At 43.1% G+C, this 26643-nt stretch overlaps 1 protein-coding gene across 1 annotated transcript in view; it reads left to right on the forward strand.

Annotated features, from left to right (window-relative positions):
- LOC121666325 (limbic system associated membrane protein) overlaps positions 1–26643 on the forward strand; it is a 1004233-nt gene that overhangs the window by 506346 nt on the left and 471244 nt on the right. The gene's annotated exons all lie outside the window — the stretch shown is intronic.

Below are 26643 nucleotides of genomic sequence, written 5' to 3' on the forward strand. Positions count from 1 at the left end.
GCTAAACAGAAATCCATTTACCTTTCACATGTTTTTCATAATTTCCCCTGCCACTTTGGTTAATTAATTATCACCACTATTTGTGTTTAAACAAGGGGTCTGTCTCCCTCCCTCTTCCCAAGCCCATCTGCTCCTCCATGACCTTGCTTGTGAAGTCACTGCTGTGCTGATTTTGTGAAAGCACAAACACTACCCCAGCAACAGACAGCTGTGTCGCAAAGACAGGGCTGTGACCTCACGGCAGGAAGGACTGAGCTGGTGGTGGGGGAGAGATTTTCTCCCACAAATATAGAAGCTTTTGATGATAACAGAGAGGAAGGCAAGGCGTTATTATATCCAGAACAAATGATCTTGCTGTTTGACTGCTCTTGCTTTAGAAGTTGTCCATCGCTTTAAATTCTCTTCTTCAAAGAACCTTTTTTAACTTGTATGTTTTTCATGCAAGGGGACTGGCTTCTCTCTCAGATCTCAGCTCAGAAGATATCTACAGGAAGGAGTAGGGGGTGGATTTAATCACAGAGGACATGGGCCTGTGTTTCTACAAAGCCGCAAGGTGTCCAGATCTAAATTTTGATTTGTTCAGTTTGGTCGAATAAACCTAAGTCTAAAGAGGCAGTCTTATTTTTATTCTGACTGCTCATGGATTTCTGTCTTAGTCTACTCCCACCTAAACTGCCTCTCCTTTGAATGAAATCAGGTAGAGCAATGCAGCAATGAAAGCTTTCTTTTATAAACATTTGCATGACTGGATGAGAAGTGGAAATTTGGTCTCATGATCACAAAGCATTTTTAATGTAGATGCAGCAAGACACATCAAAGCTAAATAACATACAAGTGGTACTTCACAAGCTGTCTGCAGAAACTGCCTCTGTATGTATTGATTGTGAGGCTACAGAAAATGTATCTTGATCAGTCTGTTACTGCCTTCTTCCTTGGCTGATTGCTTGGTTGTTCCATGAAACGCCAGTGTTCAAACCTGCACACCTCCTTTGTTAGCTAAAAGTATTCGACGTTTCCAATACAAAGCATCACTGTTTATTGCCTGAGAACAATTTATAGTGCAGTGTGCTACCGTGATAGGCTAATTGGGTCAAAACATCTCTCCCTTTTGGATTTATTCCATTATTAAATCACACTCCTTCAGAGCATGCATGATGGCTCCCCACTGATACGACTCAGAGCAAAGCATTAACTTATCTGGAGTCCATTTTCTTTGGACATGGAGGTGATATGGAGGATGATAGCACTTACCCTGCACCTTGCCTTCACCACATCTCACTCAGCCTTAGAGATGGGTGGGACTCAGCAACACCAGCCTACAAATGGCAGTACTGAATCACACTGAGTGGAAATGACTTCTTCAGGTTTTTTTCTTCCTTATGTTGCCAGACTAGAAAAAATGATTTCCAGATTTGCACATTTGTATATCCAAGTGCCAAGTCCCCACCTACCTTTTCTGATGGGGTTTTTTTGATAGGTGGAGGAAGTAGGAAGGGAGGTGTAAGAAGGTGACTGAAGGAAGAGACTTAATTTTCAATTAAGAACTGTTTACAACACTTTGTGGAGTTTAAGGGACCTAGTACAAATAGTCAATAGTTAGAGGTAGAATATAAGGAAAAATCAAGTCCTTTGTGTCCCATTGAATGGCCCTCACCCAAGTATTGTTTTATTCCATGTCTGATTCATCCTTAACATCCTATCCAGCTGCTGCAGATGTTTATTTGTGTCCCATCTGATTCCTTCCTTATGTCTTATCTGGGTGACTTCTTATGTCCTGCTTGATTTTTACTAGAGAATCAGCCATTTCCTATCATTCACCAGTGTCCTGACCTCTCTTTTCTCTGTTTTACACACAGACCTTCCTTTCTATGTTCTCTTTGTTTGGACATTTGGACCTAAGAACATGCATAACAAACCTGCTTCTCTCACCTGGATCTGCTAGTGTCCTGCTTTCAGGCAGCTTTTTCTGGTTTGCACTTGCCATATATTTGATTTTGTTGCATTTTGTTCTTGCAAAATTAATTTTCTTAGAGTCCTGCACCCTTCACAGTATGGAATGATTATTCCTGTCAAATCTGGAGATCCAGCAGCCTCAGATCACTGTAACAGAATAGCTGGAAAAACCCAGAAAGAATCTGGCCTTTCTGTTTCACCATGCAGCCTGTCTGTTTCTTTGCTCTGGTGTAGTATTCCACTAGAGGACTATGGGCAAAGCTTGTTTTTGGACAGCAGTAATGCTATATTTAAGTATGCTTTTAAAAAAAGAAAAAGGGCAAGAAGTTTCTTTAGTTGGTGCGTTCTATCAGAGGCAAGATAATAGAATTTCTAAACCCATTGATTTTATGGCATTAAGAATCTGCTTGATAAGTCAGTCTCTGTATACTGGTGATCACTATCTCCAGCTGTATAAGCAGAACTGTCCCCATTTCATTTTCAATAAGAAATTGAGGGAGACTTAGATGTGCTGGAAAATATGGGGAAAATAAGTAGCATAAAATCTCTGTTCTGTTGAGGTATGGCATACCTACTTGTTATTAAATACTGGAGGAGTCAGAGAAACAGAGTTGGATGATGTGTGAGCAAAGGTTTCTTAATCTGTGAGTGCCAGGCTCCCCCAGTTGACAGTGCTGAGTGGCACACACAGGAGCACTGCTAGTGGGGTATTCAGCACCAGCCTTTCCAATGGGCAGCCCTAGAGGGAACAGGCAAGGGAACTTTGTTTATGGCTACTCTGAGCTTTGTGTGACTACCCTGGGAGCAGCTGCTCTCTCAGGAAGTGTTGCAGGGAATTGGGGTGGAGGGGAGATCCCAGTTCCCTGCAGCTCTATGTACCTGAAGCACATAAAATATTAAAACACCTACTAATTCTGGAGGGGGAAAGAAAAAAAAAAAAGGATTGTACCCACTTCAAGGAGTGTTAGGAAAAGAAGAAGAAATGAGGAAGGTGGAGTCGCAGGCAGACCTGTGGTGTTGCCAGGTACCTTGGCCAGATAGATGCACAACATCCCTTTCCAAATGCTGCCTCCCTCCATGGGGCTGTCCAAGTCTGTTTTCTACTTGGCTGGTTGTGCTATCGAGTCCCATTTGGAAGGATTCGCATGTGAACTAAGACTGTCCTCTAGATGTCTGACTCTGTCCTCTACAAGATAAATAATGCAAAAACAAACATGCCAAACAGTAACCTTCACTTGTCTCCCTGACACTGCTGGAGGGAGGGAGGAAAGGAAGGAGCGAGCGTGAGCAAGTGCATGAGCAAATTGCGCGCGAGGCAGGCAGGAGACGGGCACGGAGAGGAAAGGTGCAGCCAGAGGAGCCATGAGAGCAGCTGGATTCCCTGTCCACACTGCACTGCTGTTTCAGACTAGGGTGCCTGTCTGCTGGGGCACTGTCTCTTACAGACAAAGCCAAGGAAGCATCCAGCCCTGCTCCCTGGCCAGGGCGCTCAGTGAGCTTTGGCAGCCTTCTGACCACTTGTGCTCAGCAGGGACCATGGCTGGTGTTGGGTGAGGGCACCAGGACTGCACAAATTAAAGCCTTCCCTGTGCTGCTCAAGTGTTCTGGTAGCTTCAAGCGAACCGGTTAATGTTGCACACTGCATGATTTCTTCCCTGCACCCTCCCCCAACACCACCACCCCCTCCCCCCAATCTCTAAAAGTGGAGAAGAGGATCCCTTTTTCCTGTTGAATGTACTTATGATGCAAGTATTCATTAATTGCGGATACAGTTGTACGCGGCATGTGTGCTAAAGTGCTATCAGCTTTGTGTGGAAGACAAATGCATGCAGACTTAAATAGCTGAGATTTTTATCTTTCTCCTCGTGGAAAATATGCAGCAAGTTGTCCCCATCTAGAGCCTCGCCAAGGAAAAAAAGGATGTTTTTCCATTTTTTCTTTCTTTTCCTGAGATACAATGAGGTAGGGGACTGGCCTGCGTGGTTTTTTCAAAGAGAAGGACTTCCCCAGTCCAGCTGTGGTATGTTTTTGTCAGGTTAAAAATTGTGGGATTTTCTTAATTTGTAGGTGGCAGAAAAGCAGAGGCTTTTTGTCTTCTGTTGGTCTCTTGAAACTTCACTGTGGAGGATCCGAGGAGAGAGTTAAAAAAATACAGGTTGTAGACTAAGGAAAGTATTGTTCCTGTGTTTTACTCTAAAGTATTCTCCAGCAGAAACCAAGATGGATAGAGTTCTGTGGATCTCATGCAGACAGATGCAGGGCTCAGCAAGTGCTATGGCGACTGTGAAAGTAGCAGGTACCCAAAGAGAGCATGTGTCTAGAGGATCGTGGAGTGGTTGGCACAAGCTTGCCTTTCAAATAAGGAGAGTGCATTGATTCATTCCCAGAGCCAAGCTGGCAAAGGCCTGAATCTGATGGATGCATATAGGACACGTGGGACAGTATCTTGCTGCAAAGGGGCCACCTGGACAGATGGTAAAGGCGAGGCCCCAGCTCAGCTTCTGATCAGGGTCCAAGAGCTAGGCAGATAACTCTCTCCAAACCAACTGTGAGGCAGGAGGGAGAGAGGATGGTGTTCCGGGAAATTAGGAGAAGGACTTCAGCTTGAGAATCTTGGCATCCAGGCACCTTCAGAGTTGGGCTGTCCTGCTCCCAGTAGATTTCAAACTGGGTGAAGTCCAGGTTTCTGAGCCAATCAGATGTTCTAGTTTATGCATAAAATTGGAAACCTTTTGTTTTGAGAAGTGCAGAAGAAAAAGCTGCAAGACCAAGAGGGTGAGATTGTTGGCATGCAGGAATGCTGGCTAACTTGCTACCTTGAAGGGGAGCTGGATAAGCTATTGAAGACTGATTCCCTTTGTACTGCTGCCCCTGTTCTGCTGGACTGTTTGCCCAGAGCTCAAACAGGGCTCGTTCCAAGCCGCCGTCTTTGCACTCCAAACCTGCCTCCCCATCTGCTCACCTGCCGTCCACCACTGCCTGCACTCTGGGATTAATGTTCCTACTCCTGCATGCCAGCAGTCTGACTCCTTCAAGCTTCTGTAGCTTACTTTCCTGAGGATGAGATCACCTATTCTTCTGTCCTGCTGCTCAGCACACAGCAACTCAGTCTCTGTCATACTCGCACACTCTGTTGCTCACACATACACACACTCCAGCTTTTTGCTTGCTCACAGCCTTAGGAAAGGCAAGGTTTGCTTCAGCAATGTGATTAGCCTGTGTGTAAGAAATTTGTTGTTCATTTTTATTCTTCAGTCGGGTTAATGCAGTTCTATGCAGAGCTTGCAAAAAATTTGTTTGCACCTTTATTAATAGTAGCAGCATTTTGTCTTTGGTGTGTGACAGGGAAGCCTAAGCCATTATTTTAAATTTTTGTTTAAAAAGTAGCAACAGTCACAAAAAAATCACAACAGAATGTCTGTGTCTTACCTAGATAGATCATCATCATCTCTTAGCTATATGCAGAATAGCTCATTTTCCCCTCAGCCTTGTGCCCTGATGGGACTCAGTTCCTAAAGAAATGGGATTTATGATTCACATAGGTTTTTAATATGCCATCAGAATGCTGCTGTGTCTGAAAAGCTATGCTACTTATTTTGGATCCCAGAAGACTTTCTCACCAATATTGACTTGCAGATGAAAGCTGCCATGTGCCTTTAAAATAAAGAAAGATGCTGAGCCTTGTCAGTGCACAGTTGCAGGGCACAGTCATCCTGCTCTAGTGCAGAATGGTGGTGGCAGGGGATTTACAAGCCTTTTACTCTGGCTAGGAGTCCTCAGGGCTCCAATCACTCCTTGAGCACAGAGGAGCCATTTGTGTGCAGACCTGTGAGCCTGTTCAAAGGGCGGTGTTAGGGGCAGGTTTACGGTCAGCCTTGCTCCCAATCCAGCAAGGTGCAAATGAGGAAACAAAGGCTGTTGCTTTGACTGACAGGGATTTTTCCATCGTGTGGGTCCTGCTTCCTGAGCCTTGTCTCCACGTGTTCTGGCAGATGTGGTTCTCCACATGCATCAGGCTGTGCTTACACCATGCAGAGCACAGCCCATGTTTCTGGTGTTTGCAGTTATGAGTAAAGTTTGGAGTAAATGATGCAAATATTGCAAAGGGCTCAGTCCCTTGATTAAATGATCATGGATTTACTGTTGGCTTTGTTTTCTTGTTCTTCTCATGTATAGTTGCAGCAAGTGCTGGGAGGGAGAGTAGAGGTGTGCTGTATCAGATAGATCGAAGCCTGATCTTTGGCATTTGCAGTGTTTTAATAATACTCCCTTTCTATCTTGGAAACAAAGCACAACTTAACCACCCTCTCTGACTTCACGTTAGGTTCAAGAGAGATGTTTCTGATAAACTGTTTTCAGAGTGCAGGATGGGTTAAAAGCAGCCAAGGTAATTATGGGGGGGGGGGGAATACTTGAATGGGGAAGTAGTAAGGAAAGAAAGGAGGCCATGTACACATGTGATACCTACATGTCTGTGAGAGGGAATGCAAGTGCCTGCTCTAACCTCTATGTCATCTGCTTGGGCTAATGAGTTTCTGTGGTTTAAGAAGTCATCCAGTACTGCTTGTCTGTGTGTGTTTTCCTGCCCTTGGAGTAGTGACTTGATCCACAGTGGTAGTTAAATTTGGCTTCAGTCCTTTGTATTTGCTAAGATCATGCCCACGCAGTTACACAACTTCAGGTGATGGTGAAGCACAGCCAACTGATTATCTGTGTCAAAGCTATTTATTTTAGTCTTTTATCTAGTTCTTTTTTTGTTCCCATTGTTGCTGCAAAGTGAAAGATGTATGAGTTTTTCAAGCTGGCCACAGACAGTTGCTCCAGGACCTTTCTAACAAAGAGTAGAGGCAAGAGGAGATTGAAGGGGGATGCTGATAGCATCCCTCCTCACAGAGGTCTGGCTGCTGGGGCTCAGAACCAGCTTTGAGACTGTGCAGGCAGGATGGCCCCACTTCTTTTGGTGGCCTTGGACAGAATGTCTCAGAAAACACTGTCAGAGGCTTCTACAGGACAAGTCTGCTTTCCTGTGAGAGTTGCTTTTAAACTGCACCTTTACCATTCAGCTGCTGCCTGACCTACATCACACAAAGAGTGTCTGTCTAGTTCAGGCAGAGCTGTGCCTGGCCGTGCACACTGTTAATCCAGACCTCCATCCTGCAGCTGATGTCCCAGCCCAGCTGCAGCCCAGCTGCCTCACCATGGCTTTGCCCAGTCATCACAGGGCTATGTCTGACCCTGGGTAACTTCACCAGCACTGATTCTGAGCCCCACCTGCAGGCTGATGTCCCAGCCATCATCTGGCTTATGTCCCATAAGCCATCCCAGCCCCTTTCCCAGGATCCTGTCTGGCCATCCCAGGGCTGTATCAGGCCCTGGGTGCTTTCAAATGCACCAGATCTTAAATGCTCCTTCTTTCTTCATGGTGTCTGAATGCAGAGCTATCAGGGCATAAGATGCATACTAATGCTGGAACCGAATAAAAAACGTCATAAATGTCTGATTACATAGAACAGTTTGGGTTGGCAGGGACTTCTAAAGACCATCAAGTTCAACTCCCCTGCAATAGGCAGAGACATCTTCAACTAGATCAGGCTGCTCAGAGTCCCAGCCAACCTGACCTTGAACATTTCCAGGGATGAGGCATCCACCACCTCTCTGGGCAACCTGTTCCAGTGTTTTACCACTCTCATTGTAAAAAAATTCTTCCTGCAGGGCTTCCTGGAAGCTGTGACACAGGACCTAGCACCGGCTCTATCTGCACTGCCATCGGGCTAGCTCTTTCACAGAGCATCAGACCCTTGTCTTAAGTCTGAGTTATCACAGATAAGAATTTGATTCCATCAAAACAAAGAAAAATGTTTCGGTCAGCCCTAGCCATGATTATGCAACCAAGCACAAGGAGTATAAACAAAACCAAACATATTTTCGCTATGCATAGCTTTTCATTCCAGATTAAAGCAAACAACCAGAAAGAATATTGGTCTCCCATGAGAAAGCAGTGTATTGGTGAATCTTCTGTATGAAGATGCAGCAACTTTGAGAATAAAATGGCCGCTGGGGAGAATTTCTGAAACCGATTTAAAGGGGAAAAATGCAGAAAGCAAAGAAGCAAGAATTTCATGCTGCTTCCACCGTAATAATAACAATAACACTTTGCCCAGTGCGTATGCTTTACTGCTCACTGTAGCCAAGGGTGAAATTCCCTGCCCACCAAACAAAATCAGCAAAAGGCAAGACTGGCTTTGCAGGCAGGAAAACTTCACGGGTGCATCCATCAAATCCTGCAATGGGACCAGTGAAGCACACAAGCTGCAAGGCATCAGTAATGAGAACTGGAGAATAGAAAGCCCTCAGCAGTACAGGCTCAATAATTAATCAAAGCTGAAAATCTTTCTAACGAAGGCAGCAGCTCCAGCTGCTGGAGGAGAGAGAGAGAGTGCTTAAGGAGTTAGGGGTCTGGACAAGAAAGGAGGACATCTCAAAAAACAAGTTAGCAAGGGATGGGGTAAGAATCGCCACAGCATTTCCCTTCCTCAGGTTCTCAGGAATGCACTGAAGCCAATATGGCAATAGATGGAATTATTTAATCTTGCGTTTTCTGTGGTCTGATTTAAGTGTCTCTAGCAGTGGCTAGTTACTGTTGTAAGAAAGAGGTCATTTTACAGAAGAAAAGCTCCTGCTCTGCAAGACTGCATCCTGGAGACAACTCTAGTTTTCAGGGTGACACCATAAATGAGTTTCTCAAAGTTCCTGTTCTAGTGTGTAAAGTTGTCTGGCAAAATTCCCAGATGAGTCTCAAGTCTTACTTAATTATGAATCAAAGGCTTAATGTAATACCTTGTGCTTCTGCTCCTTTCAAACTGAGGACCTCAGGTTGCTTCTTACACCAGAGGGAGGAAGTGATTCATATACAGTTGGTTGTAAATGGCAGATGTGCTGCAGCAATAGCAGATGTGAAATAAGAGCCTTGTGATTGTGGCTATCATGCACATTGTGAGCCACAGGGTTTCCAAGGCCATGGGAAAGCACACTGTTAGTCCCAGCAGAGTTTTAACTAAGCACTTGAAACTTTTCTGCCCTGAGACTTGATGCTTCCTTTAATGTATAGGGCAGGATAGTATGAACATGACGTCTGTGAAGAAAGTCCAGTGGATGTGTTAACAAGAATACTTTGCCTTTGATGATGAGAAATACTTATCCAGATGCCTGAGTTGCCTGTAATGTGATTCATGGCTTTGTCACAGGTGTACCATGGGGACTGGAGTTCCCCTGTCTGGAAGTGAGCCCTCACAGCTGAAGAAGAGCCCATTGGTTGAGAACTTGGCAGCAGACCTGCTCAGGGAAACAGCTATCGAGGGACACATTGCCATTATATGCCACTGTCTTCTCCATCTGTCCCTTGGATGCATGGCCCATTTCAAAGGCTTTGATCTGATGTTCAGATTCCTCGGAGAGCTACTAACTTCTCTGTGAGGCTGTACCACTTCTGTGTGTAGCTGCATTATATGCTTGATCAGGTAGAGTGACACAGATGACACAGCATTCCCAGTGACTCAGATCTGTACACTGGAGTTCTCTGGTGCATGAAGAAAAGGGTACTAAATCCTTGCCCCGTCAGGGAGGGTACCTACATCCTTGTGTGACCTCCCTATGGGAATGAAAGTGTAAAGTAAAAGCACCTTGTTCTTGCTCTTATGCCTTTCACCTGAAAAACAAGATTATTTTTTCTCCTACAAGAAGAAAATATACTTGTTGCTTACACTTATGGGAAGCACACAAATAAAAACAGGGATTGGACTGAATTAGAACTGATAGAGAAAATGGATTAGGTAGATAGATGGAAACCAAATTAGCTGTGAAGCCAGTGTCAAATAGAATAGAAAATCATTTCCACCCAATAGCCAGCTGAAAGATTTAGCAAGACAAGAAGGAAATAATCAAGATTGCCTAATTGCCAAGTAACCTCTCCGTCTTTCTTTTACTCTCTTTCTTCCCTGATACAATCTGTTTCGGATTTCTCTATTAAAATGGAGGAAAACATCTTTTGATCTGGTCTGCAATGTGAACCTTAGATAGGCTCAAAGAAACCCCTTCTGTAAGAAAGGGTGTTTGTGTAAAGCTCTCTCTAATGCACCATACAGCTGCCTCATGAGGTTTTTGGCTAAAGGAAATAGAATACAACATGCTAGCAATTGCTATGTGTGCTCTTCCCTTCTGGCTTGCCTCTGTTATCTGGCACGTCATGTACAATGTTTGATATGTGAATGGTCAGTGAAGAACTAAGTAAACAGTGGGGATACATGGAGTTCTTCTTCTCTCCATGAATCACTGATAATCTCTTCCTAGGGGTGTAAAGGAAGAGCTTTGAAGAGCTGAAGAGAAGCTTTGTAATTAGTGAAGGCCCCTGGCCACACTGAAAAATAGTGTTCAACAGCAGTGCTCTTGCAGAAAACAAAATTTATTACAGGAATCGCAGTGATGGAAATCTTTTCCTACAGGCCTGGCAAAGTGGGTCTAACTTTCTATTATTTCTAAAGGACTTACACATATGTAAAGCCTATAATATAACCTGTTAGTAGAAGCATCAGTTAAAGAACTATGTGTGTCAGGAGACTGATAATAGACTGCTTAGATTTTCTTGCAGATGGCTTGTTCAAACCTGGAGTGGGAAAAAGTTGCCAGAGGTGACTCTCAGAAGTGAGCTTCATTTTCCTTTCAGATTATTTGGGTAGTTACTGACAAGGTGCCTCAGAAGAGAGCTGTCTAGATTCCTACAACCTGAAAATATACTGAGTGAAGCTGATGGATATCAGACACCTAAGTAGGACCTGGGTGCCCATACATTTTCCATGATCTAAGCACTTCTCTTCCTCCCAACCTGAGAGCTGGAGAGACAGTGCCTGGCTGGTGGTTGCTCTTCAACAGTTTGAAGAGTGCAACCAGAAGAAGCCAGTCTTGTTTGCCACGTGCTGAGGACAACGGTGGGGAGTGGGTAGCAGCTGCTATGGGCAGGTGTGCTGCCGCTTCCGACTGCGATGGGATGACCAACTGCCTGCTCTTCCTAGAGGAGTCAACTTTGGCTTGTGGTTCTCAATTGGAGGAGGGGGTGAGTTTGGAGATCTTGCTGGGATTGTCTGTAAACACAAAATGCTATTTTTGACTGACTGTGTTTTCTGTGAAGTAGGAAAGAGGGCAAAATGTTATTTAGACTGGTTATTTCTGTTAAATTCTGTTAGGCTGCTATGCTTGCTATTTTCATTTCTTCTCCTAGATTAAAAGGGATAGAAGACTCCCTTGAGAATATCTTGGTTGTATTCAGGGCTGAGATTAGCTTTTGTATTTAAGTCTTCCTCCATTATGAAAACCAAAAAATTTCCTGAGCTGACAAAAGGCGTGATGTTACTAAATGAGGCAAGTAGAAACTTAAAATGGAGATCTCTGTGGTTTAGACCTGAGTGCCTCTGAAAGGCAAGGAGGTAAAGAAAAAGCATTTGACCTTTTTAACGTGGTTGGAGCAAATATTCTGCTTTAAAAGCTTTCCAGACAGCCCTTCTTTAAGTCCTGTCAAAACCTGAGTCTTCAGCCATGTAAGGTAGAGAGGTATCTAGGCAGGTGTTTTGCTGTGGTAGTTGAGTTCACGGGGTCTTAGAGGCCTTCACCACTTTTATAAGTGAGTTTGCAGAACTGTGTGAGGACGTTTCAATTCTGTAAAAAGCTATAAACTCATTTGTTCCCCACAGCCATTTTGTCAAACAAAGGTAAATGAAGCCTTTAATAATTTCAGTGTAGTCCATTGCACTCACGTGACAGGGGTGTGGCATGGGGCAGATGGTGATGAAATTTTGCTAATAGAGAGAATAGTGGAGTCTTGACTTGGTCCCCTTGAAATGCTACCTGTCAGCACTTGGCCAGATTTGCCACTGATTTCCTCTCACCACAATTGTTTCCCAGTGCCAGATTTGAAGGGACTGGTGGCATCACAGTTTTGGTCAAGTTGTGCACTGGGGCTGCGTGCCACTCCCCCACAGTAAGAGCAGGGAGGTGGGATGGCTGGAATTTGGCCATGCTCAGATTGCCCCATTGCCCTCCAGGCCAGAGCCAGGAGGGAGAAGGGCTGCTGTTATTCACAGGGTATCTGTGTTTCCTGAGTAGACCAGGTGGGGAAGGGAGCTGTACATCTTAAAGGCAGTCTGTGAACTAGCACCGTGTTTCTGACAGGAGCCAGAAAGGCCTATTCTTAAAGTAAGTACCTGTTCTGAGAACCTGGTTTAATTTTTGCTCCTCAGGGAGATTGCTTTGAAGGAGAGAAAAGTGCTTTTACAGCAGAGTTGCAAGCAAATCCTTTCCCTTCAGTGCCATTTCCTACTTGTTGAGAAAGGGAGAGCAGTTCTGGGGAAAAGAACATTGAAATCATCTTCTAAATCACTTTGGTTATGGATCTCTTTGGTATTGTGTGAAAACCTGGTGTAAATACACCATTAACAGCAGACCTGGTTGCACAGGCTGTACATAGCCAATGTATTCAGATCAAATGGGTATAGTGAAAGCTTTAAATAAGTAGCAGATAAAGGGGGAAAATGCCTATTAAATAAATAAGCACATGCAGAAAGACACGTACAAAGCAAGCAAGGGGAAAAAATCTTATGTGACCCTCATGGGAAATAATAACATTACTGCAGGAGACTAGGCAAAGGAATGAAGCTAATAAATGAGAAATATCTAGTATATCAATTCTATGCCCCAGCAGTGAATTGTGCTGTTTTATACTGCAACTAAGGCTCTGGATTTTATTTATTTATTAACATAAAGAATCAAAATAAACATTGAAGATTCAGAAGGGAGGTGTGAACTGAATCTGTTTCTCCCTAACTGTACTAACAGAAATGCAAGGAGAATGGCAAATTTCATGGTTATTAAGACCATTGGATCTGTGGAAGACTTTCCCACTTCATATTTTCTGCCACACAATTTGACAGTAATATGAGAAAACCCACCTCAGTTTTCCAGGGTGTAGGTCTAGTGATGTAGTATCAAAAACTAGATGTTTAGCAGTTTCAAGGGTACCTTTGTAGGTCAGAATAACTTGTTTGTATGAGATTTTTTGCTGAAACTCTATTTAGGGCTGATGTGTTGTTTTAACTTGGTCAGGAAACAGTTATAAGTGGCAATATAATGTATCTGGCATCTGATAAGAGCACAGAATGAATGCAGTTTGCACAACGCAGAGCCAAAGGAGGCAGCTAAAAAAGTATCAAGAGGATAAAAAAATAAAGCAGGGTACAGGGAATGGGGGCGTAGGGGTTGTTGTTGTTTTGAAACTTATGGCTTTATCAGGATTTGTTCTTGTTTTCCTGCTACAGAGCTCATGTCACCCACCATTCATGCACGTAGAAACACAAGTATATAAATTACATCCACCTAAATGATCACTGACGGAAATGGCAGCATTTGCCCATCTTAGTGTTTTACAGCTTAGCTTAAATGAAATCCCTAAATTAAGAATGACTATTTAGTTTTAACTCTTCTTTCTTGAGCACATGCATTATAATAAAGCCTTAAAGACAGTATAATAACATATCAATTCTCAAATAACACAACGTTAAGACATTCATATTTTTCTATGAGCTTTGACAAATGTGTGGGATCTTGCAGCTGTTCAGTATTCTGGCTATTTCAGACAAATGAGCTTAATGAAGGTTGCTTTTGAGAAAAGTATCTGAACAATGCATCATAGATGAAGAGATATTATAATGGCTGTTACAGTCAAAAGTGTGTATATGCTAGTGCCTATGGGAGTTTGAAGATAAAGGCAAAATGAGCTCATTACAGACACAGGTAAAGTCTTGCTCCTGTTGCTGTCCATACTGCTGTTGGCCTTTGCTTCCAAAAATCTGGCCCTGTAACTTGGCATTGTTCTTCATATACATATTCCACTGTAATTTTGCTATCGAGATTTCATACAATTAAAAGGCATTTGGCTTCCCTTGCTCAGCACAGCATTTTATGGCAGAAGACTGCTGTTCAAGAGCTGAAAAATTGTCTGGAAATAACTGGCCACCTTCTAAGGTGTTTCTCTTTTGTTTCTCTTTTCTTTCTCTTTTGTTTCGGATGTCCCTGGCATTTGTTTGGTCTCAAATTTCATGTATCAGCCTCTTACTGACAGAGCTGCTGATTTTACCCATATTAAACCAGTCCCTGGTCTTATAGTGTCCTTCGTATTAGTAATGATTATTTGGAAAGTTTGTGGGGTTTCAGGACTTCCATCTGCTCCTAGTGATGTCACGGCCTCTTCAGGCAAAAATGCTATGCATTTTATACATGTAATTCTTGGGCTATATCTGTCTAGCCTGAAATCACATGTCTTATAAAGGGGACTTAAAAAGGTCTGGTTTTGGACAGATTCTGGAGTCTGTTCCTTTTATCTAGAAAATTGTCTTCTGCTTTTCAATGAACTGCATTTTGATTTTGATGTGATGGATCTTCCAGTGCTAAAGATGTTACTATTCTTAAAGAAGTTCAGTAGGACTGGAATGAGTTGGGGTCAGCCAGAACTGAGCATAATGCTCCTTGCATAATCCTTTAGTATTTGATGTTAAGTCTGCTCGTCTGCTGTATTACCTTTCCCTTCTTGGAAACAGCAGTCTTTGAGTTAAATCAACATACACATTCAGAAAATTGTCATCAAGATAATCAGTTTTTCATGCAATGAGCACAAATTATTTCAGGCTGCTTCAAATTTGTCATAGGTTTAGTGGTTGCAATCCATATTACAGAATGGCCATCCCCCTTTTTCACTCCCTCTCCTTCTACCCCTCAATGTTAGGAAGATCAGAGACAGGGGACAGAAGCAAGGACAAGTTTTGGATGAAGTTGTATTGATTTGTTGAAAGTAGCAATAAGGGAAAGGTAAGAGATTTTGGAAACCTGTGAATGTGGATGACTTGGGCAACATGTATTGAGTAGCAGGGTTGAAACTGTGATCCAGGAGACACAAAGACACAGAATATTGCTAGCAATTTTAAAAGAAATAGTTAATGCTGGTTTGCTTTGGTTTGGACACATCACTGTATTCAATGGATATAGAAACTAACTACAGTTTATTGATACAGTTTGATAACAAATTACATGTAAGCCTCAAATTAGTTTGTGCTTCAGCACAAAAAGTTTGGCAAGATGCCACAAACCATATAGGTTTAATACAGGTCTCTGCATCTGTTACTCTAGCAAATAGCTAGTGAAATTCTCCAGTAATAAATTTCTATTCAGAAGTGTTTATAATTTCAAGGGAAAAATAAGGAAATTTAATAAATCTTTTGCTTAAAATATAATGCACAGTGCAGGCAAAATTTTTGCTCTACATACCTTAAAGAGAAGATCTTAAAATCTGTCAATTATTACAGGCAAGACTACCCGAGGAAAAAAATAAGCATGCTGTCAAATATGAAAAAGAAGCACATGGAAGTTTTAGGAAAATAAATTTCAGATAAATTTGAGAAATCATTTATGGATCTCCATTTCAGAGCTCTGTACAGAGGCTGTGAGAAACATTACAATCATGTTGCAGATGGGGTAAATAGAATTGCTTACAATTACAAACTAGATCAGTGGCAGAGCCAAGAGAAGGAGCCAGATTATCTCTTTCTTCTTCACTTTGAGTCCTGTGTCCAATTTAGTGAAGATTGTAGTTCTAAAGTTATATTAAATTAGTTGTCTATTCCCTCTCTCCCCTGACCTGTATAAACATAATAGCCCAGACCCTCAGCTGCTAAAATCACTGCAGCTCCATCTGGCCCATTAATGCATGTATACATGCCAGTGGACAAGATTGCAAGTTGTTACCTACTCCCTGCCTAACAAACCTGGCAAAAAAACAAGAGTAATAAACACATAAAACTGTCATTAAAAAAATTGCCAACTTAAGTCTCAGAGATCTCTCCCTCTGCACCATAATGGTGCAGATAATACACAGTCAAAAATCCCCCACCTAATACTCTATCAATAAAGGAATATTCTTCCAGTGAGTGTTGGGTAGAATTCTGCAAGCCTAGTATAAAATACCCTGTGTACAAATAACAAGATTCTTCTCTATTTTCTGTGTGGGAGAGAGAAAACAAAACTAGCTGGGCTTTATGCAGGTAACAGGTTCCTAATCTCAGGTTTCTATAATAGTGGAATTAGTGACAGGCTCAGCATAGCAGATCAACATGATCTCTCACGTGAAACCAACAGAATGTCACAGCAAAGGGCCGGTCAGCAGGGATGCTTGATGAATTTTTTTTTTTTTTTTTTAATTTGGTGTGGGAAAGCAGAGATATACTTTCTCTAGCCATCATGCTTGGGATTTGGCAATATTCAGAAGTGTTTTGCCATGTGGGAAATTAAAATTTGCAAGTACAAAATTGCTTATTTAAAAACAAAGAAGAGCAACAAAACCCATATTAGTTCAATTAACGGGTCAGTGCAGGAAGCCAAAATAGATATTTATTTGCTAAGGAGCAAGGGACTGGAAAAAGATACATCTACGTAGAGGGTATTTCTAATTAACCAATGTGGGCAAAGGCACTTGTTCCGCTTAATCGTGAAGCAACAAAATAGAAAATAGCCCTCATCTCAAGAATATGCTTTGGCAAACAAGCTGGGATGGAGAGAGAAGCTCATGGCATTTCAAGAGTATGTTCTACTCTCTTTTTTCCCACACCTCCCCTTCACAGTCTTTGTAATAAAATCTGCCTCAGCCTATAAGTAGGTACTTATTTTTAGGGTTTTTTTAGGACTGGCTTAGCTGTTTGTGGTGAGCAGATGCGGATTTGATGTTGCATTCTGTTTCAATTGTATTTCAGTGAAATTAATTGCAATAATGATCCACTTTATTGATATAACTCCTGTTTCCAGAGGTATCCTACTGTAAGAGCATTAGCATCTAAGGAATTTTTCAGTCATGTGTCTAGCTACAGGATTAACGCTAAAGATGGTCCTTGAACAAATTCTTGAATTCAGGCAGCGTGATACTTGAGAACTCAAGCAGAACTTCACATCTTACTCTTGGGTCTTTAATTGCTGCCAAACCAGCAGAATTATCAGGTGTCTATTTTGGGTTCAGGCCTCCCATGCTGCCCCTAAAGGTTCTTGCATTTAGGGCCCTTTTCTAGGACTCTCCCATCTGATGTAGTCCCCACGCCCTCCTCTATGCTGCACACGCTCTCTCGTCTTCCTACACATCAAGAGAATGGAAATCTATTTCAGTTCCCGTTAGACAGGTAATTAGTTTGATAGCAGATATCAGAAAGGCACTGAGACTAATGTGGCTGCCTCCCAAGCAGCAAGAGGCATGAAGTTCCAGCAACACTTGTGTTTTATATCCTGCCTTAAAACCAAACAAAGAGAACTGCTTTTTAATTCACCACTTTTATCTCTCTGGGCTTAGTGAATTCTAAAAATTTGTACAAAGTGAAAGACAGCTTGACAGCTACTGCAGACTAAAGGCAAGCACAGTGCAGGTTCCATGCATACAGGACTCTGCTAAACACACCTCAACCCCCACCCTGCAGCACATCCTACTCCAACAATTCTTCTTCCCCCACTTCCCCTCACCAGTTCTTCCTTGGCGTTTCTGTTGTGATTTCAACTTTCTTTTCAATACTGTAGGCTTGTGTGCCCCCTGATTAGTGACTGAAATTTATGCTGAGCTGCACAGCAGGTTTTGTGAAGGATCTAGGGTGAAAACTTCTGAATTCATTGTCACTCTTGATAGCAACTGGACAAGGAACTTCAGTTTCTAGATGAGATAATGATATGCCAGCTGATCCCTGATGGTGCTTTCTAGTTTAGTGTCTCCTTGAGAGGTGCCCTGAACATTTAGGGATGAAGTCACTTTAACAGCACTCTATTGTGAATTGGAAATCATAGGCGTGGGCCTCTCTGAGCCTGTTTTCTTTACACTAAATGAGAGTGTGTTATCCAAATGAGAGAGTTCTTTTTTCAGCTGATGTTTTTCCATGCTTTGCTTTCCTTTTTAAAAACACAATGAAATTCTAAAGGCTGGAAAAGGTCAAATGTTTTACTGAGCTTTATTCAAGAAGGAGGAAGAGATCTATCATGAGAGACAGTACTGAGAGCCCAGAAATGTCAAATAAGCAGATTATCTGGTTACCAGAATTGGAGCAGCTGGTCCCAGGTGACAACAACCTCACAACTTCTTAGCACTGTTTCATCACTTAGCTTTAGGACTCCTTCCACTCTTAAAGTCAGACATTAAAAAAAAAAACAACAAACCAAACTGTGCTTTTTGGATCAAAGAGAATTTCAGGCAGAAAATTAAATCCTGTCCTATTTCTATTTACATCAGAAAGATGTAGCCATTGACTTCAAGGGGGCCTGGATTTCACCTGAGAGGAGCTATGACTTGTTTTTCTCATTCCATAATGTGAGGTGACATATTTTGAAAGGCAGGAGAGAAAAGATCATTGCTCGTGCAGGCCCAGACTATTGAGGAGGTCTACATCTGGTCTGCTGGATAGATGTGACAGCCACAGATTTTAAACCACGTAGTATAGACTTGTTTGTAGAGGTTAGTCTCTAATGGTAGTGGGAATTATGTCCAAGTGTAGGGCTGTAGTCTGGATCCTCAATACAAAAAACTAGACGGATTTAATAAATATCTACCTCTAACAGAATTTTCCATGCTATGAATCTCCAAGCACTTTGTACAGGAGGTAAGCATCATTATCCCCATTAATGGGATTTTCAGATTTTTCCTGCAGACATTTCTGGTTGGGTAAAGCCAGGTTGACTGTGAGAGAAAGTGACGCTGTTAATGATTCCCTCATGCTTCACGGAGACCTAACTGCCTGATGCCGTAGGCCAGTTACAACGTGGGTGGGTCTGGGACTTGCCTTGCCTTGCCATATGTGTAATAAAAACCAAGGAAGGACACAGCACTGTAATACATTCGCGCAGTTCCAGTAGGTTTCTCACAGGGGTCAAGAGTTTCTACATTCCTCTCCTTTGTCTATGAGTTTGTGATGGCAGTTTGGAGTCATTGAAATAATGACTTAGAACAGCAGATTTAATCATTTCCTATCTTGCCTTGGACCTGTCTTGTTCCTTCACGGTGTTGGGGTGGGTTTATACAGCACAGTGCAGGAGATCCCAGTAGCTGAGAGCTGCAGCCCACTGGTGTGTCTATGCTGTGATGAGTTTCAGATCTGTGTGGTGAGGAACTGTGTGGTTGTGGACCTCTGGGTGGGTGCTTTGCTGCATTGTGGTAAGCGTGCTTTGGATGTAGAGGAATTTTGGGGTTTTTTTCAGGGGTGTTACAGCTGAGTTAGCCCAAAATATTCTTCCAATTTACTGCCTGGACAGCCACCTAAAAGAAAGTCTTTTCCTCCTCCTGGCAAAGATTTCTTCATTCATTTTCCATGCTCAGTCTGTTGATGTTTTGTAAATAAGATTGGTTGGCTCTAAGCAGTTGAAATTTTGCTTATTCCTCTGACTTCTTTAAAATTCACAAGGTGAATGTATAAGCCTAGTCCATTTCTCTTGCTATAAATTCAAGAGTGGGTATGATGCTGCATTTTTTTATATACTAGGCTTTCCTAGACTGAGTTGACCATTCTTAAACGTTTCAAAGGCCACTGCTGGGTCAAAAGTCCTTGTTAAATGCTTTTTTTCACTATCAACCTTTCATTCTTTCAACAGTGAGGAGAAAAAAAACATTGATATTGCTGGGTCTGTAAAATTCCAGTTAAGCTTGGACCTACAGAACTGGTTGTTTTGTCCCTTTGGCTGCTGCAACTGTACTAGTCAAGGTCCAGAATAGCCGTTCTGTGATTTTTAGCTCAAATATGGTTGTTTGTCTTGTGTATTTGTACATTGTAGCTATTAAGAAATGTTAATAGGGTATATAGAAATTATTTCAAAACAGGTTGTCTCCTGCTGTCAGGCCTTCTGATACTGGGCAACTCATTTGACTTTTGCACATCAAGTTACCATTTTGGAGATTTCTTAGTGTTACTAAAATGGGTTGTCCTCTTAAGTGTCTAAATACACTGATGTTCTTATGCACACAAATTTCTTGTGAATGTGAATCAGTTGTTCATGTTCTTTGTTTGAGATGTAAAGCAGCCTCCTTCCAAAACCAGTGCTATGTCTGCAATTAGTAAAATGGCAGGGGACGTAGGCAGGAGATGTGGGCAGGGAAGACAAAATCTTTGTGCATGGTTGGCATCAAATGGCAGCCCACTGGGAAGAGTGCAGAGCCTGCCTCAGAAGGACCTCATATTCCTCTGGAGCCTCCTGCCTCATATGCCCTCAAGAAGTACAGTTAGCCATCTATATTTGCTTTGTACTTTTAAGAGAATGTCTTTGGAGTTTGGTGATTCAGTTTCCCCTGGCTGAGAGCCATGAACGCAGCAAAGAACTACCATTGCTCATCACCTTCCAGCTGGTGTCCCTGAAGATCCACCACCGGCCCTGGTGACTGTCTAGTTTGCTATTGTGTGAAAACCACTGCTTTCACCAGCCCTGGCTTGCCTGTGGCATACCCAGAGAGCCACCTCTGCACCTCCCCAGTGCAATTAAATTCTTCATGGGAGAATCTTGGTAGCTCCAGGCTCCAAGAACTCTGCTCCCTGCAAACTGCTGGTGGTGGGTTTTTGCTTTTCTGAACAGAAAAGATAAAGGAAAAATATACTGAAGAAGCCCCTAAGAAGAATAAAAACAATGACAAAGCAGAGAAGGAATCCCAGCCAAAACCACCTTCCACTTAGTGGGAGAGAAGAGGGGAAGCCTAAAGCTGCAGCACAAATACTGATTATGTCTGTCAAGGATTTGCTGCTGTTGCTAAGTTACTGGTCTCTTTGGAAAACCCTTGAAGTATGGGGTACATTAGGAGCTCATTAGGGTCCCGGGGACTTATGCTAAATGTACAATATGTCTCCATGCTAAACATGCTTCAGAAATAACAACAGAAACTTCCTGCCCAAAGTTAAGGTGCTTTTATCTCTCTGCTCCTTGTTGCTCCTGCTTGGCTCCATTTGTTCCTTTATGACAGCTGAGCTGTTTGACCAGCTGGAGAGGTTACTTGCTATAGATGGAGATGAGCTCTGCTGCACTTTGTAAAGTTTCTGGCTTTTCGTGAAACTTACCCTTCAGGGGAACACAGGGAAGGACAAATGCGGATGCATCTCTAATCTGTTCAGAGTGTGGGTTTAATGATGCTCCAGGGACTTTGTGTCAAGTCTGTGGCATGAAGAAGTCTGAAACTTAGAGATCCAGGGGTGCAAGCTCCTCTGCAGCATGTCAGGGAGGGCACTAAGGCCCATTTAACATTGAGTGTCAGAGGCACAGAGCAGAATCCACAGCCCAGAGCTGGCTGCCTAGGTGTGACGGAGGAACCCCAGCATGCGAACAGATGGTGGGAGGACGGATGAGTTGTCCTCAGGGGGAATCTAGGCAGCATGCCTGCATCCAGAGATATCACACATGATCTCTGCAGGGAGTTAGTAACGTGTCTGGGCTTAACAGAAAATATGTATCTCTGCTGTTTTACATAATATTTAATGAATGATATATTAGTAGCCCCAACAGGATTTTAGTTTTATTTAATGTAATTTATAAATTAAACAGTCCAGACTGGGTGGAGAAAATTAACCAGCAGGCTCACTAGGAACTAACTGTCTTAGGAACAGACGGCAACTCTATTTACATGGATCAAGAGCTGTTTAGCTAACTAGGCAGGAGTTAAGTGGAGGAATACTCTTTCACGTATTGCAGTGTTAGCCATTTCCATAACTCATCGACCTGGCATCTATGTTTAAATTGGCAGCAAACCTCAGCGTGTTGGTCTTGGGAAAAGTTTGGGGGGAGATTGGGAGCGAAAGAGCTTTGTTTGCCTAGAACAGATGCACAAAGGATCAGGCACATTAAATGAATATTAAGTTTATCCTGTAGCTGAAGGACAGTGAGTAGAGTAAAATGAAGTGAGCAGTCTCCGTGGAGGCAGTGAGTCAGAATCGACGTGCAGCCAGTCCTCAAGGAATAGCACCTCACAGTATCTTTAATGAGCATGGGGACAGGGATTGATTTCCACCACTGAAAAGGAGCACACTGATGGCTTTTTGCAAGGGAATTTCCTCTGCAAAACTCAAATGTCTGTGAATGAATGTTCTGCCCTGCCCTAATCCTGCATAAGCCTGAAGTCGCATACAATTCTTATTGTGTGTTGTATGGGGGGAAGTTAAGAAGCCCAAAATGTCATTCACCCACAAGAGTGCATGGAGGGATCTGCCTTGGTCAACAACAAGGATAAGAGGGTCTTAAAACTCTCTCCTGTCTTACAGCTTGGCAAGTGTTTTCCCCTGTTATAGTGTTACACTTTCCTGAAGTAAAATGTCTTTTCTTTAAAGGCCCTTTCTCTGCAGGGCCTTTGAAGTGGCAGACGCAGTATCCGCTTGTGTAATGATTAAAGCAAACACTCAGCAAAGCAGTCTTTGTGTCCTATCCTGCTAAACAGAAGAGAGACAGGGGTCAGGCCACATGGCACAGACCAACACTACTTAGGTGTCAGGTTAGCCCCCTCTGTGGGAAGCTGGGTTTTGAAAGTGCTAGTTGGATGGTGAAAAACTTGGGGAGAAGGAGTTAACTGTTAAATACTGTGGGTAGGAAGGGTCCAGAGCCTGATTTCAGTCTTTGCTCTGGTTTTCTTTAGCCATAGGAGGCATTGTTTTGGTCCAGTTTTCTCCCTATATCAAAGGTCTCAAATGAACATCTCTGGGAATATTTCCTGCTCCTGGAACAGGGAAGGAGGACAGCATCTAACCTTCCTGTTTTCACTTTTTATGGCTATTTGAAGATACAGAAACCCAGACTAACAATGACCATTCTTGTTAAGTGGAGCAGACACAAACAGCACTTCACCAGCTTCATACTGAGCTTGCTGAATTACCTGAGGAGGCCAAGAGTACTTTCTCCATATCTGCAGAGCAAAAAGGGTGGTATTTCTTCCTGAAAACCCACTCCTTTTCTTGTTATAGTTGCAAAGAAAACTTCCCAAGCATGAACTAAGCCAAATCAACGTAATATCTGCCCAAACCAGTTTCACTGAGGGAGAATTGATACACCTTCAGTCAGTCGAGAGTGATCTTAACCCTGAAACCTAATTACTTGATTTTGATGTCAATATTCTTTACTGCTTCCCTGCTCTTCATGCCAGCAAAAAGGATGAAGGGTCAAGACTTGTCCATAACTGCTGGCTATTGTAGCTTGCAGCAAGCAAATGGATATTGCAGAGGCTTTCTGACATGGGGTAGTTTGAATCTCTGTCCTTCAATTTTCAAGCTGTGTTCAACAGCACCTTATTGTTTAATGGGCCAGAATATTTAGCCATATTCTTCTGAAAGTCTGCCTTTTCCATGGATCCTCGGTGATGCAGGCCTACAGTCTCCATAAGAAAATCTATTGCACGTCAAAGAGACAAGAGCTGCAGAAAATAACTGGAATATAATGCTTCTATAAATAACACATGAAATTCAGTAGTAGTTGCAGTATTAATTATATGAATAACGAGGTTATAATATTCAACTGGCATCCTTAAAAGTGCCCCTAAATCTGCTGCGACACTTCCCACGTGCTGCAGTGAAGGTTGCTTTTAAATTGGAGCCCTTCACAGAGTTTCAGTCTCTCTTGCTACAGAGAACACAAGGCTCTGGCTTCCTTGGTTTGCCTATGGGTTTGGGGAGACTAATTAGGTGGTGTTTGAAAAGCCCTTGGAAGATGAGTATTCGCCTTGATAGGGGGTGATAAAGGGGCCTGAAATACCTGCAGAGGAGGACAGAGCCTCTCTGCCTAGTGATAAGGCACGATTTCATCAGCATCATCACAAGGTGTCTGTTCAGCTCCATCCCCTAAAAAAGCTGCAACCCCAATTGTGGTGTGCCTGAAAAGCCAGGATGGCTTTCTTTTCATGTTTATGTAAGATCCCATCATGGGCAGCGACAGCAGCAGCCTTGAGCGCTTTGGCTGTAGCGGGGGCTGTAAGAGTGGCTCACTTTGTTGAGCATCAAATTCTCCGGGATTTAAAGCCGGCAGCCACCTGGGCGAGCCGCAGCCCTGCGCTGGTGAAGGGCTGCTGCCACCTAGCAGCTGTGCCGGGCTGCTGCCTCCCCGGGACAGCCTCTCGCCTCCAGTGCCAGCTCTCCTGCCTTGAAGCAAGTTTGTTGACTATTAATTAGTTTCACAGGTGAAGGGCTTTTCTTTTTCCGTTTACATCATCATCACAGCATGTCGGGCTAAACACTTTGAGTGGTCCTTGCTGAAAACAGCAGTGCGGAGCTAGGAAGCTGTGTGTGCATCTGTGAATGCTGGCAGCTGCGTGTGTTTCTGCGGACACGTGTTTGTGTGTGTGTTTATGTGCACCCGACCTTTTCAGGAATGAGAGGAACCTTTCAGGGGCCGATCCCCGTAAGTCATGAGACAACTGCCAAGTCTGATAGGCCGGAGTTCAGAAGAGAGAGAGAGAGATGACTTCTGGATTTGCTGAGGTAATGCAGGATCACAGGAAATTCTGAGGGGAAATAGCTGTGCTACTAGTTTGACCTTTATAAGAGTAAATGCAGTCTCTGAAGATCAGGCTATCTGATGCAGAGTGGACACTTGACCTTCGAGCCAGGCACTGAGAGATGTTGGTGGTGCAGGTGGAAAACATTTAAGTGTGTTTTTCAGAAAACTGAATGATCTCTACAAGGGTCCAGTCCCTGTTGTACTAGACATATCCCAAAAATATGGTCTCTGCTGTAAAATGCTAAGGCCAGCGTTAGTGGAGACAAGAGTTAAAGGGCTCTAAACTCTTCACAAAAGAATTTGAAGTGACTGGGAGTAGAATTAGAAAATGAAATTCAGGAGTTACCAGTTCATCTGAAAGGCAGACCCTCTCCCATTAAAATTTGCATGCATGCTGACATATGTCTAGGATGGTATGAACAGGGCATCACCCAAAATTGTCTTTGTTCCTCATCTGATGGTCTTAAATGCCATTTTAATTCCGAAGTGGTTTGTTCTGTGAAAGGAGAGAGGGTCTGAGGAGATCCATGTCCTGTCTGCCTCTTGCAGTCCTGTTAGATGTGAAGAGCTTACCCCATGCTGCCTAAATTCCAAGTGGTGGAACAGCAATGCCACCCACTTCTAAGCAGGTGCCTGTACCAATGCACTTTCTCAGCATCACTGGCACACTGTTCACACCTATACATCATGCATTTTCACCTCTGTCATCGCTGACATTTTGCTGTGCTTTTGGCTGTGGCTCTGAGTAGGAAGTAGAGTGAATAAAGAGTGTTTTACATCCTTCCCACTGGACCTTCCCCTTCTGCTTGTGTTTGCCTGCCGGTCCATCTGTACCCTATGGGTGTAAGCCTTTGCTGCTGCACTGTGTGACCTTGTGGGTTACCATGCAGTCATCCACCTGCACCCTCTGTGTTTGTAGCAACTCCTTCTGCTTCCTTCACTGCATACCCCACCCCCAGCAACCTCCCGCTCTGCTTCTCTTGTGCCACATCTTCATAGCCCTGGTCTTTTCCCCACCTCCTGACACCTACCCTACAGCCCCTGCATACCTTCTGTTCTTGCCTTACCACACCTGCCACTTCTCCCCTTTTTCTCCCCTGTCTGAGGCAGCAGGACAGAGGAACACTCTCTCCCTAACCTGCTATGCAGCAGGGTACTAGGGGAAGAGTGCTTCAGCTTCCCAAAGTGAGACATGGAAAGGGAAAACCTCAGCAACAGCAGAAAAAGGAAATGCTATTCTGTCCTTTTGCTGCATCCTGATTGCTCCTCATTTTGCTGCGTCCCATGGGACAGGTGGGCAAACTGTGCAGCTGCAAAGGTACAGGTACAATAAGGAGATTTCTCTGCCTCTTTCACACTGAGAGCCTGTGCAAGAGGGATTTTGGTTGCACTTCCACTGATGCTGACCAGCTGAATGACAACCATGAAGTCTGTAGGTGGTGATCAGAAAGCTGTAATAGAAAAATCTCTTAGTCCGTAAGGTGCCTCGATTTGGGGTCTAACTGCTAGTCTGTACCTTTGTATGCCCACAAATTGCTCAAGCAATAACATGTTTACACTTGAATTTCAATTGCTTGGAGTGCATACCAGTTTGGGGAGTGGAATTCTCCCAGGAAATGAGGGCAGAATGGTGTGAGAAATTGCTTGTCTGTATCAAACTAATGGCCCATCCAGTCCAGTATTCTGTCCTAACCATTGCCAGTGCTGGATGCTTTAGATAGGCTTGTAACAACACCCCGGTGTGGCCCATTTTACAATGCTAAATAATAGGGAGACATTGCCTTCTGACCTCAACTTGCGATCATTTTATACCCTGAAGTGGGAAGGCTAATAACCCATATGGTTTTTATTTTAGCAAGCCTAGCTGCAGATGCTATTCTTGTAAGGTCTAATCCTTTTCTGAATCTTGCTAATCTGTTTTCCTCTATAATATCCTCTGGCAACAAGTTTCACAGGTTAATTATACGTTGATTGCACAGTCTTTCCAATCATAGACACAGTTCTGTTGTACCTCATCTTATCCATGCATTTTTAAGTCTCTTTCGGCAAGCAGAAGTGCCTGCAAATTTACTTCTGCAGGAAAATAATGAAACAAACTTACTTTATACTGAATTCTACATGCATAGGCCTTGA

Source organism: Corvus kubaryi, unplaced genomic scaffold, assembly GCF_017639235.1.
Source record: "Corvus kubaryi isolate FWS band 111438036 unplaced genomic scaffold, C.kubaryi_AGA036_p1.0 37341, whole genome shotgun sequence".
Classification (NCBI taxonomy): domain Eukaryota; kingdom Metazoa; phylum Chordata; class Aves; order Passeriformes; family Corvidae; genus Corvus; species Corvus kubaryi.